Raw genomic sequence first — 14672 nt, 5'->3', positions numbered from 1 at the left:
TCTTCCCGCACACCTATCTCTCTAGTATCAATTGTTCTCTTGCAAGGCACATTATAACCATATGTCTTAATGTCTACTTACCTGTGGCTCTACTATAGTTATAAGCAGAAAGAAAGAAGACAGTGACAGCAGATGTTATCGATATAGCACAGATGTAACTGCCGTTTGCCTTGTAACCTTATAAAAGTGCACTGACTTTCACATAGTTGTAGTATGAAGGCAATGCTCATGATAAATGTGTAAGGATTTTTAAATTACCTTTCATACAAAGGCACAACAGTGAAGTAAGAATTTTAGGGCTTTATGTGTACTACCTTAGCATTATTGCTGCCTGTACCCATGACTCTTTTTTTTTAAATGTGGTCAAATGTAAGATCTTCAGAATGTTATAGAGAATAGAGATATTTCAGTATGCTTGACCTGTGCTGAGCTTTTCTCCTCCATATGAGAGTGAATGAGTTTTTGTGCTACTAAAGAAAGCACTAATCATGACATTAATAACAAAAAACTCGAATTTTTTCTGTGTAATGGTGGCTTTGTTACTTTTTCAATATTAGAAGTGGAAGGGGCAAAAGGTAAAACCTCAGCATGTAGTTGAGGAACTGAGTAGTCGATAGGAACATGAACAAGACTGGGAATATTAATAAGCTTTGGGATAATGCCCTTCAGAGCTGACTAATACAGAATACACATACACTCAAATTATGAATGGTTACGTTGTCACGGCCAGCTTCATTTTACTGGTGTTGCAACTAGATAGGAGTAAGGGGTTGTGTTGGGTGGAGTGGTGAAGATAGAAAGGAGTCTTGGAGGTTTGGAGGGAAGGTTGGTTGACAGCTGAGAGGGAGAGGCAGCAAGCGGATGGGACAGGAATGTGGCACCCATGAATTTGTCATGGTGCAGGCAGGGGAACTGAATATGGTGCACAGTTTCATGAAGGAGTGAATTGGGAGGAGAGATTGACCACTTGAAGAGGGAGACATATGGATAACGGGGTGTAAGTGTAGAATGAGTTGGGGGTTGGGGGGTGAAGATCAGCTGAGAGAGACTGGTGGCAGGAGCATTGTGGGATCTTAGTTGCTTCTCACAGTTCATACTTCTATCCAATCATGAGACTCCCCTACTCATACTCACAAGGGAATGGTCAGACTTGTCATGTCGAAACCTGTGTTGCTTTTTTTACCACTGTGAGTTAACATTGCAAGAAGTCTGTATGCAGAATTTTAGCTGCTGACATGACTTGGAAGTCTGTAAACAATTTTATGAAGTAAGACATTATTGTCGCACGGTTTCCGCGCTTATAACTGCCTCTTGTACAACCCTGACCTCTCTCGCTACGTTATACCAACGCCATCTAGGGACAAGGTGGCGTTAGCTACGCGCCGCTCTCTTGCCACAGCAGTGAGAGAACTGATTCCCCCAGTGAAAGCGATCGCATGATAAACATTCGTTGACAAATATGGCTGATATGTTATCTACAACATTCTTTCCAAATAGCTATGAAATAGACACAAATAAATATACGGTTTAGAACACGTCCAAATTTTATTTCTTGTAATTAAAGCAAAAATGCGAAATATTGATACAATGTTCAAAACAGAGGTTTTTTGTGCACCAAGAACATACAAGCAAAGACGATATATGACAGCCCTGTGAATCACAGACGTTGCTAGATGTCCGTAGACAAAACTGGACTGGTGTTAGGAATGAATCAGTCCTAGTATCAGTATATTTTGAGGGGTGCCACGCATATTTAATCAAATTTTGAAACCGTGGGGCGGAAAATTGATAATGTACTACTGACTGCAGCTTGAGAATATTGTCACGATGATAGACAGGAAATTGCAGTGATCTGCACACAATAATTTTCTGTTATTTTTCTGTAAAAAGCCTTCCACTGACGGAAAAATTCTCTGTCTAAAGGTTGAATTACGTTCGTCGTGCCGGGTGGAATCTGAAGTATCTCTACTTCTTTGTCAGGGTGGGCTCGAAATACAGCTTTTAATGAATCAGACCTTTTATGACCTGACCACGAATCTAGAAGGAGAACAGATTTGTTCCCGCAGAACGGAAGAAAAGCATGACGCATGAAAAGTGTAACGTTCTCATTTCCCATTTTTCCAGACTTTGATGTGTCTACCACAACATTGTTTGCGTAGAACATTGTTCTTTTGACACGTTGTCCAAAACGTCCAGTTGGTTCTTCAAGACACACATATAGTTTAGGCAGCAATGAACCATCCAGTCTAATTATGGGCTTTATAGTGTATGAATGGGTGAGTGCAGTCGTGGACTGCGCAATCGCCTCAATATGTTTTTCCCATTTGAATGACAGTGTTCTTTTCGCACGCATTTCTTTTTGAAAACCTGACTGATCTGCATTGTACACGTGCGATTCACTAACACTAGTGATCTTACTTTCGCATTCATAAGAAAAGCTTATATCATTTCGATTTGTGTCACTTCATTTTCCGACCTGTTTCTCGATACAAATTTTGTTATTTTTCTTGCCACAGTTTTATGTAATGTTCTGAAGTGACTAATCCAACTTCGAGAAGCTGTAAATTCTTTAGCGCCTATCGCGTTGGCAATCTCTAACACCCAATCACGCAAAGTTGTATCGCTGACACTAAATGACTGTTGTCTGGCATCCGTAAATAGCTCAAAAAGTTGCGCATTTATCTCCGTCGCAATTTCCAGTCGACTCTTACGTCGTTCAGCGACTTCCTTTTTCCAGCTATACAATTCACGTTCAGAACGGACAAAGCGATACTTATTTTGAACAGTACTGACACATAGGCGTTTCTTGCCACTTTCGTTCAATCAATACGTCACCGCTTTTTCTTTGTCTGATAAGGTAATTGTAGTTGCTGGTGTTATTTTCGGAAATAACTGATGATGGTACGTGGCACTATGACTCGAAGAGTCTTCAAGAGTGCAACTTTCGTCGGTGTCTTCGCCGTCTGTAGATTCACAGTCTGCAATATCGAATGTTTCAGTTGTTTCTAGCCACATGTCTGCGCCATTTACATGGTCGTCTAGAAGTTTAATAACCATGTCGCACAACACATAGTTTTCACGCGTGTTTTCTGTTGATTGCTTCATTTGGCATCTGTGGTATATCTCCATGACAAGCAGCAAAACATTTACAGGGTTCGCCATCACCTGTGAGGGGAGATTGAATGTTCACCGTAAAGTGGCTTGCGGAGTATAGATAAACATGTACAGAACATCTTTCACATCTCTAACCAGTTTCAGGACGGTATGTTTCGAAATACGTACCAGAAATTAAAAGGACGTGCATGCCACAAAAACGAATATTCATTTCTCCTTTCCACCAAAACCGTGCAGCGATATTCCTCTTTCGTGAACGCCGCGATAAGACGGCCGCACTTCCCGAGCATGCGCACAACGCTCGCGACTCGCCATTTCCAGGGGTGGCCAGCCGTCACTGCAAGCGCCAAGCGGGAAACACAACCATGTTCGTGATTTTTTTTAGGTGACTTCCAGTTCATGTCAGCAGCTACAATTTTGCATACGGACCTTTTGCACAGTTAAATAACAGTGCTAAAAAAAGCAATACATGTTTCGGCATGACAAGTCTGACCATTCCCTTGTCAGTTAGTTATCTTCCAGGAATTCCTTACCTCCAGTTCTAAGTCCCTACCCATAAAACACAAACCTATTGGAGAAAAGGATATCAATCCACTACCTTAGATCATCATCCCTGTGGCTGAAGACTCCCATATTGCCATCATCATTTAGCTACAATATAGCAGGTCAGCAACAGGAAGCAGTTAATTACATAAATTATCTGGGAGTACGCATTAGGAGCAATTTAAAATGGAATGATCATGTAAAGTTGATTCATTGGAAGAATCCGAAGGAAATGCAATCCGAAAACAAAGGAAGTAGATTACAGTACACTTGTTCGCCCACTGCTTGAATACTGCTCAGCAGTGTGGGATCTGTACCAGATAGGGTTGATAGAAGAGATAGAGAAGATCCAACGGAGAGCAGCGTGCTTCGTTACAGGATTATTTACTAATTGCGAAAGCGTTACGGAGATGATAGATAAATTCCAGTGGAAGACTCTGCAGGAGAGACGCTCAGTTGCTCGGTACGGGCTTTTGTTGAAGTTTCGAGAACATACCTTCACCGATGAGTCAAGCAGTATATTGCTCCTGCGTATATCTCGCGAAGAGACCATGAGGATAAAATCAGAGAGATTAGAGCCCACACAGAGGCATACCGACAAGCCTTCTTTCCACGAACAATACGAGACTGGAATAGAAGGGAGAACCGATAGAGGTACTCAAGGTACCCTCCGCCACACACCGTCAGGTGGCTTGCGGAGTATGGATGTAGATGTAGATGTAGATGTAGATGTACTCTCATGACTACCTGTAAGAAAGTGTCTGTCAACTGCCTTACTGTTACACCTCGAAGCCCCACCACTGTGATCTCGTCTCAAATGTCCAGCGTAACACCAGTTCCTACCCAGATCCTTAGATCTATCCCAGAACCTCTTTCCTGAATCCCTCTTCATCTCGACTACACCTCTCCCCACCTACAACCCTTCCCCCCCCTTCCCCCCCCCCCCCCCACCCCCCCCGTCACACACACACAGAACCCTTCTACATGCATCCCAGAATGCATAAACCTAACTGTCCCAGACACCACTTTAAATCTGGTTACACTGCCCTCATAGAATAAATCTTCCCCACAGTGTAGTTTCTGGTATCAAAGATGCAAACTATTTCCCTCATCACCTCTCAATCATCCCCACTCCAATAAAAGCTGGAAGGAACCCTGCTGGTTGCTGCTGATGCTGCCTCCCTATATGCCAACATCCCCCATGCCCAAGGTCTTGCAGCTTTTGAATATCACCTCTCCCACTGTCCTACTACTGACTCCAGCCTGCCACCTCATTTGTTACACATTGCACATTGAATCCTCCAATGCCAAGTTGGATATGAACCATCTAGTTCCTCTTCCTAGCCACCTATGATCCTGTACCCCTCGTCTGGTTCAGCCCCACTGATATACCCTAGTAATGTGGACTTAGGGCCAAGACACCATAGCCTCATTCTTCCACAACTTCAACATCATTTCACTTATCTGCTTCACTTGGTCCTATGCAGCCCAGCTTGCCACCTTTCTTGATGTTGACCTCTACCTCTTCGATGCTCCATAAAAGCTTCTGCCAATATCATCCCTACTAACCATCAACAATACCTCCATTTGACATCTGTTTTATGCTAAAATGTCCATTCCATGCTGTCTGCCCACTTGTGGATGGTGCATCTGAAAGGAAGAGTAAGCCATTGTCCAGTATGCTGAAAGTTTTACTAAGACCTTCACTGACAGGCATTACCTTCCAAATCTAGTTTGTGAAAACAGATCTCTCTTGCCATATCCACACATACTTAGAATCCTCTTATCACCCCTTAATTAGTACCCACCAAAAATCACCCTGGTGTGGAACAACTTTATCAGATCCTTCATACAGGCTTCGAATATCTATAATTGTGCACAGAAAAGAGAAACATCCACCTGCAATACTCCCCACCTCTCCCGAAATGGTGTTCTGCCATCCACCCACTCCATGGGCTCAGCATTTGTTTGCTGTGTCTGGGCTTGGTGACCCCCCAGGTTCCTGAACTGGGGACTGGTAAGTACCACCAGTCCTCTGTTACTGTAGGCTCCAGGCAGTGGTGGAACATTCTGTGTTTCGGAGAACATGGGCCTTGGCATCACCGTCTGGACGGCAAGGAGGGTACACACCTCTATAAAAAAACACCTCAGCCTCAAAGTGTGCTATGTGCTGATGAGGTAAATAGCTGTTCAGGTAAAACAGTCTAGTGGACAACCTCGGGGGAACTTGTTGCCCCCCCTCCAGTTGTATAAGGCTTGCTCAGGCATGCAGGGTTCTGCCTGGGTCAATGTTTGTTTCCTTAGCATATTATGAGATCCCTATGAAAGGGTCTCATAAAACAACTACTACTGATGGGATGGATGTACCGTCAGGTAGTACCTACACCCACTCATCAAAGGGAGCTCGTTTGCTCACTCCTCCTGAGAAGTAGTCTCAGAATCATAGTAACAGATCACTAGTGTCCCATAACACTTTCAGTGTAATCAAGAAAAGAGGGGAGCCTTTCAGAAGTTCTCCCCTTTCTATATTCAGAAGCATTGGCGGCTGTTGCTGGGTCCCTAAAAAGTGTTAAATGACTTTGTAATGGAACACTAGTAGTTGAAACTGTTGATTCCAAATCAAGTATCTTAAGCTTTTGGGACGTAAGCTCTTAGGTGACTACCCAGTCTAGGCAGGGAGTTCTGTGTTGCATTTGAATATAAAGGGATTGTGATGATATTTCGAAGAATTACAACTCCTGGTCTAGCATCTGCTGATTCTGCATCTGTTTATAAGAAAGCAGTCACTAACACACGTGCATTAAGGGATTACTGAAGACAGGGCTAAAGGTGGAGTGGCTGTTTTATTGATGACAGATGCCACTCCTCTCCTGTCTCTCTTACCACAGCCATTCAAGTAATTGCCATGAAAGTTCTAGCAGCCTTTTACATCACAGGGTGTTATTTATATCTTCCACCTCATGATCCTTTGGATGCAGACACACTGACAGACTCTTTTGGGCATTCCCATGTCCATTCCTTCTTTTTGGGGACTTCAGTGCAGACAATGTACTGTGGGGCATGGCTGCCACTTGCTCAAGGAGTCGAATTATTGAGCAACTCATCCATTCTGAGAATGCCTGCCATTTGAACTCACCTCAGATGAAACACTTTTCCACAGTTACAGAGTGTTTTTCAGCCATTGACCTTTGTTTTTGCTCTGCAGCTATTGCAGAATAAGCTCAGTGGGAAGTGGCTACAGATTTTCATTCTAGTGACCACTCCCCAATGTGGATCCATCTGCCGACTAAGACGGTGGTCAACAGATGAACACGGAGATGGATGATTTGAAGGGCAAATTGGTTAAATTACAGTCGACAGGCTATTTTTGAACAAAAGGATTGTGCACAGGAGACGGTGGCCCATACCACTTGTGAGATCCCATGGGCTGCCGCAGAGTCCATCCCACAGTCTAGTAACCACCTCAGATGATGGCCTGTACCTTTGTGGAATGATGAGTGTTGCTTGGTAATCATAGCCAGACAAACAGCTTTGTGGAACTTCAAACACCATCCAACTATAAAAAACATTAATGCATTCAGATCTGCAAGAGCACACATGAGCGAGTGATAAAAGACTGGAAGAGGGATTCCTGGAAGGTATTCATGACTTCCATTAATCGATACGTTTCTACTGCACAAGTTTGGGAATCAATAAGGTGGATTTCAGGCAGGGGCAATACATGACCCTTTACGCCGTTGTTGAGAAACGCAGTCTTGGTGGATGCACTTAAAGACATGGCTCAGTTTTTAGCTGCACACGTTTTTACAGTTACTGTGTCATCCATACAAGCTACTGCATTTCAGGTGTTCTGTACAAATGCAGATATGAGCAAGCTCCATTTTTGTAGCATAGTGAGGAAGTTTACAATCTTTGATTCTCCCCGTGGGAACTGGAATCAGTTCTGTCCATGGCCAGAGGCACTGCTCCAGGGCCTGATGAGATTGAATAAGCCATGCTCCGTCATTTGTGCCCTGAAGCAAAAGGACAGCTCCTCTCATGTTTCAGTCAGATCTGGTGTGATTGACAGTACCCCATGACTTGGAAGGAGGCAATATTAATTCCATTATGGAAACCAATCAAGGGCCGTAGTGCCCCTAACAGTTACCAGTGTGTAACCCTTACTAGTTGTATGTGTAAGACTCATGAACGTCTGGTCAACCGCCTCCTTGTCTTGCTGTCTAAATCCTGAGGTCATGTGAGCTGCTCCCAGTGTGGTTTCAGGCACTACCGTTCCATGCTGGACAACTTAATTCTGTTGGAAACAGCAATATAGGAGTCCTCCTTAGGCTGAAACCATGTGGTTTGTGTGTTTCTTGACATCAAATAAGCGTACAATACTACTTGTAGGTACAACATCCTTCACCAACTTCATGAATGGGAACTATGTGGACATGTACCCCTTGTTATCCAATATTTCCTCAACAACTGATGCTTTTGATATTGGTAATGCCTTGTCTTACTGCTATATTCAAGAGAATGGGATCCCCCAAGGCAGTATACTAGGTGTCACATTGTTTGCCATTGCTATCAATGGCATTTCCTTCACAGTCAGGAGCCCTGTCAAATGCTTTTTGTTTGTGGATGACTTCGCAATCTTCTACTCTCCTTCCGATCATACATTGATGACGTTGCAGCTACAGCTGACCACCTTGAGACTGGAAACTGGGACAAGACAACTAGTTTTTGGTTCTCACCAGAGAAGACTACATGTGTCAGTTTTAACCATGCTTGTTGAAATTTTAACCAACCAAAACTGTGTGCTTTTTGGGTTTATTATTTGACTCAAAATTAGATCGGCTCCCACAGCTGAAAGACCTATGAACTAAGGACTTCCAGTCATTAAATATTTTGAAATGACTTAGCGGGAAAGCATGGGGTGCTGACAGGTCCTGCCTCCTGCAGTTTTATAGGGCATTTGTTTGATCACGTTTAGATTGTGTCAGTGTGGTCTGTGGCTCAGCCCCTATTGCCTACCTCAAGATGTTGGACGCTGTACACCATGAGGGCATTCAGATATCGACTGGAGCCTTTTGTACCAGCCCAGTTCACAGTCTTTGTGCAGAGGCTGATGAACCACCACTCTGGATTCAGCTATGCATCCTTTTGGCTTGACAGGCATTTGGAGCAGTGGTCCAACCCAACCTAGAACAGTTGTTCAGGAATCGGCTCCATGAAACCAAGCCATTTGGGATATGTGCTACTGACTATCTCAAGGATCTGGATCTGTCAGATCTCTGAATACACTGCAAGTGATGGACACCTTGGTGTCTTCAGAGGTACAAAGTGATTTTAAGCTTGACATGCTACAAAAAAACTCGCACTTTAGATTACATTTTTACAGCTTTGTTTTCTTTCGTTTTAAGTATGTACCACAGTTTTATCATTGTTTGTTCAGATGGATACCAGCAGGAGAATGTCGTCGGTTGTTCCACTGTTTTCCGTGATACGGCTTTCATAGTGTGTCTTCCGGAACAATTTACAAAATATGATGCTGAGTTATACGGCATTATGATGGCACTTGAGAGAATTCATGGACATCACTGTACAAGGTTTTTTGTCTGTTCTGACTTGCTTAGTGCACTACAAGCACTTCACAAAATGTATCCAGTAGACCAGTTGATTCAGCTCATCCATGACTCCTTACAGTGGCTCCAACACCTTTGCCAGGAGGTGATCTTTTGCTGGGTGCCTGGATATAGGGAAATGACATGGCCGATAAGACAGCCAAGGAACTTGGCAGGATGGTGCTGTCCGTCACTGTCACGTCCTGTAGTGTGCCACCATCTCATTTTCTGACAGGCGTATTGTGCATCAGTGGGGGACTGAATGATTGAAGGTGACGGTAAACAAACTGTGGTTGCTTAAATCGACCAAACAAGCATGTCGTTCTTAATGTCAGCCTCTCTGCTGGAAGAAGGTCCTGCTTACTTGGGTGTGCATCAGATGTTGCTTTTTAGCACATGGCTTCCTCCTCAGTGGCAGGAGGATCCACCACTCTGTGAGGCTTGTGGTGTGCCATTTTCAGTTCAGCATATTTTGACAATGTGTTTCTTATATACTAATATCAGGGCAGCCCACAGTCTTGGTGGAGATCTGCTCTCCACCCTTGCTGATATTGATTCCAATGTTACAAGAGTGGTGAAATTTTGTGAACTGTCAGGCATCATCCCTAAATTGGTGGCGAAGGGTGGCAGACTTTAATGCATTGTAAACTGACTTTTTGTTAGGGCACTGATGACGACGATGTTGAGCACACTCACCTAAAATCATCATCATCATCATCTATAAAAACATCATGTCAGTCTGTGTGCCACACCCACTCCAGTGCGTTGCCCCACATGTCCTACCCGTGTGAGAGACCCAGGTGCAAGAACTGTTTTTCGCACCCACTTAGTACATCCATGCTAGTTCCTTCACAACATATCCTATCCTATTAGAGGAAGGGCCACCAATAAAAGCACTCACATTATATAAAAGCTCCATTGTCAACTTTTTTGCAACCTTTTATGTAGGGATACTATCAACTATTTGTGAACATGAATGAATGGCCACCACCAAACTTTAATTTAACCACCCACTAGTGCAACACCTTGCAGAGCATGATATGCTTGACTTTAAATTGCCATTTGGTACCTCCTCCCTCCCCTCCCCCCACCTCATCCTCCTTCTTCAATATTGTCTTTTCTGAACTATGTAGATGAGGATTGGTTTTATAACATATTCTTCAAACCCTTAACCCTCTGGGCCTCAGTCTCCATTAGCACCTCCCCCACCTCAACCCCTACCTCTAAGCATCCCACTTCGCTCACTGTACGCTCACATCTTCTTCTCCACATTCTCTCTCCTTCTGCTTTATCTGTCCCTCTCAATCCATTCCTCCATGTCATAGTGTGCCACATTCAGCTCCCCCTGCATGCGGCCAGCATGAGCTCAACTGAGCCACCTTCATATCTCATCCTCTTACTGCCTCCCCCTCATTTTCATGTGCCTATTGATCATTCAGTGCCTCAACTATGAGTGGGTTGTTACCTCAGGTGGACAACAATTAAAATTCCCATCTGACCATCAAGATTTAGGTTTTCTGTGGTTTTTCTTAAATTGCTTAAGGCAAATGCTGGGATGATCTCATTGAAAGAGCACAGCTTATTTCTTTCTCTATTCTTCCCTAATCCAAGCTTGTACTCTGTCTCTAATGGCCCTGTTATTGACAGGACTTTAAACTCTGATCTGCCTTTCTTTGATAAAACATTCAAATACTACTTTGTATAAAATGAAAAACACATCACTGGCACAAACTTAACATCCATAGCTTCCTGCCTCCCTTCAGACTTTTCTCCCCCTTGTGGAACTGTTTGTGCACTGCTGAGTGTCACTGAACTGTACAGTAAATCATAGAAGAACTAATAGAATTTTTGTCGGAAAGCATTGGGTGAAGTTTTGATTGATTTTAAGTGCCCGAAAGATAACACCAATTGTAAGTCAATGAAGGGTTGTCAGTGATTATTTCAGACATCCCTGAAGATGTAATTTATTATATGTACATACACTGATCGGCCAGAACATTATGACACCGACCTACTATTGATATAAACCCATCCAGGCGATAGCAACGTCGTCTGATGAGAAATGACTGCTAGTCAGACCCATGGACTGTGCATATAGTATCAGTCAGTGTGCTGTCTGTGTGTAGGAAGGGAAAGGTGTATGATCTATCTGAGTTTGATTGAGGGCAAATTGTGATGGCCCAGAGATCATGAGCATTTTGGAAACTGCACGATTTGTCAGGTGTTAGAGAAGTGCTGTGGTGTCTTCACCACATGCCAAAACCAAGCTGAAGCCACACCCAGACGTCATGGGGTTGAGTGGCCACCCTTCCTTACAGATGTCTGGTGTCATAGGCTGGGAAGACTGGTAAAACAGTATGTGAAACTAACATCAGACTTTAATGCTGGGCAGAGTACAATTGTGTATGAACACACAGGGCACCAAACACTCCTAACAATTGGTCTCCGCAGCCAACGACCCATGCATGTGCCAATGTTAACACCATGACATCACTGGAATGGGCATGTGACTATTGACACTGGACATTGGCACAGTGGGAGAGCATTGCATGGTGTAATGAACCCTTACACCTTCTTTATTATCCTAATGGTAGGTTGTGAACCCATTGTCTTCCAAGGGAACAGCTCTCTTGACATCTGTACTGTGGGATGAACTCGAGCTGGCGGCGGCTCCATTATGCTCTGGGGAACATTCACATCAGCATCCATGGGTCCATTGGAGCTCTGCGCAAGGCACTATGGCAGCCAAGGAGTATTGTACACTGGTTGCAGACCATGTACACCACTTCATGACGATCATGTTTCGTGATGGCAGTGGCACTTTTCAACAAGTTAATTTGCCATGTCACAAGGCCAGGAGTCTGATAGAGTGGTGTGACGGACACAGTGATGAGTTCCAGTTGATGTGCTGTCCCCCCAGCTCACCAGATCTGAACCCAATTGAACACATCTGCGATGTGATTGAACATGGTGTTAGAGCTCATCGCCCCCCTCCTTGGAATTTATGAGAAATAGGTGGCTTGCGTGTGTAGATGTGGTGCCAATGCCCTCCAGCAACCTACCAAGGCCTCACTGCTTCCATGCTATGATGCACCACCTCTGTTATCTGCTATTAGGTAGGTGGTATAAATGCTCTAGCTGATAAGTGAAGACATGCTGCTGTTTGTCTGCAATATTAAGGAACTAGGTTTGATTTGAGGCAGTGCCAAGTTAAAATATGGAATTCCATCACTTATGTTCCAATGTTCATGGCAATTTTGAAGAAAATTTGCACTAATCACATCTTTTATGTGTGCCTGTCGGCGACTCAACCTTTCAGCTATTTTGTGAGTGCTCCTTACTCCCAAATTATATACATTCCAAAAGAATATTCACGTTTGAAACAAAAATTGTGTTTTCTGTTAGTATATTTCATTCCTGGCTTTCATTAAAGTTTTCATTTCATCTGAGTATGAAATTTTTGTGAAATACACATCACTAGAAGGATCCAGTGTATCTCAGACTGCTACAACACTGCTGACTTCTCGTATGCTTCCTGACAGAGGAAGATTATAAGCAATAATGAGACAAATTTGAAGTACAGGGTGGATGTACTGTGATTTCACGTAGACACTTACTGCTTTGTCAAACTGTTAGCACATCATCATCATCGTCATCATCATCACCATCACCATAATCATCATCTTGAATGGTTTCCAGCATCAGGGTGGGTATGTTTGGGACATAAGCCTTGCCATGTAGTTTGGTTCTCCCTCTATCTTTCTATGAGGGTTCAATGAAAAGTAATGCCTCCACCTTCGTTAATTGGGTTTGGATGGAAATATTTTTATAAATCAAATGCAGAAATAATCTTTAGAATGTGATCTTTAATTACCAATATTCAATTTTCCACATAATCACCAGCCAATTGGATGCATTTCTGCCAACGATGAACAAGTTTTCTGAAGTCGTCATAGAAAAAGTCGACACTCTGTTTCTGCAACCACCGTCTCACAGTTCTCCGAGTCATAATGGTGTACCCACGATTTGTATCCTGTCACATTTGAATGGAGAAAGGCGTCACCTTCATTTTCATAACGTGAGAGGAGTTCATGGCAAAGGAGAAAGGCGTCACCTTCATTTTCATAACGTGAGAGGAGTTCATGGCGAAGGAGAAAGGCGTCACCTTCATTCTCATAACTTGAGAGGAGTTCATGGTGAATTTCAAGTCTGTGCACTTTCATTTCAGGAGTCAGCATCCGGGGTACCCATCATGCACAGATCTTCCGATAGCCAAGCAAAGCAAAATGTGACCCACACGTTTTTGTGAAATACTGATTGTACTTGCAGTTTCTCTCTGAGTGATACGACGATTGTCCTGAATCAATCTGTTAACATTTTGCTTGTGAAACTCGGTGGTTGCTGTCACAGGACGTCCAACTCTTTCTTTGTCACACAGGTCAGATGTTCCTGCCTCAACATCTTTAAACTTACTTGCCCGATGACGCACAGTACTCACATCAACACAATCACCATAAACTGCTTTCATTCTCTGATGAATCTCCTTTGGGGTGACAACTTCTGCTGTCAAGAATTCAATGACTGCACGTTTCTTAAATTGCATTGACCGACCGTCTGTGCAGGGTTACATACTTTACACTGTAACAACACAATCATTCAATGCTAAGGCTTCCCCCCAACTTAAGCTGTTGAGAAAAGGCTACGGAACAAGCCAGTACCTGCCACACATCAATGCTGCCAACTGTTGAAGAGTTACAAAAATGGAGGCACTACTTTTGTGTCAACCCCCATATATTCCTTTTGGCCTAGTTTGCGCCTCCATTTTGAATACAGTTTTCCGCACATTTCAGCCATCTATCCCTTGGACTTCCTCTTAGATATTTTCTTTGCATCTCCCTTTCATTTATCTTCATGGGAATCCTATTGTTTTCTCTTTTTTTAAAGTACCAATATCATCTTAGCCTTGATGTTTCTGTCTTGCTCTGCAAGGATTCCTCTTTCATCGTTTCTCTTATCTTTTCATTCCTCATTCTCTCTCTCCTTGTTGCTACTAGCCTACTTCTGAGGAAGTTCTTTTCATATGCCTGTAATTTGCTTACATCTTGTTTCTTGATTACCCATGTTTCAGATGCATAGGTCAGCATTGGGATGTAGTAACTTTTTATATTACTTTGCTTTTTTTATTTTTTAAAATCAAAATCAGGTTCGTAAAATATCGCAGGAATGCTTCTGTTGGCCACGTTCGCTGATATCTTTCTCACTTCTTCCACTTTCCTTCATCACATTTCCCAAGTACTGAACACTTTCCACGTACTTCAATTTTTCTCCTCCAATCTTCATTCCGCTGGTTGTTGTATCTTTCTTTCTAGTTGTAACCAGGACCTCACATTTGTTTACATTAAATTTCAT

The 14672-nt window shown here is 43.1% G+C and overlaps 1 protein-coding gene across 1 annotated transcript in view; it reads left to right on the top strand.

The window, feature by feature from the left end:
• Positions 1-14672, top strand: part of LOC126089129 (DNA-directed RNA polymerase III subunit RPC1) — a 217641-nt gene that overhangs the window by 52533 nt on the left and 150436 nt on the right. The gene's annotated exons all lie outside the window — the stretch shown is intronic.

Source organism: Schistocerca cancellata, chromosome 1, assembly GCF_023864275.1.
Source record: "Schistocerca cancellata isolate TAMUIC-IGC-003103 chromosome 1, iqSchCanc2.1, whole genome shotgun sequence".
In the NCBI taxonomy this organism is placed as follows: domain Eukaryota; kingdom Metazoa; phylum Arthropoda; class Insecta; order Orthoptera; family Acrididae; genus Schistocerca; species Schistocerca cancellata.
This window is presented reverse-complemented; position numbering and strand designations above follow the sequence as displayed.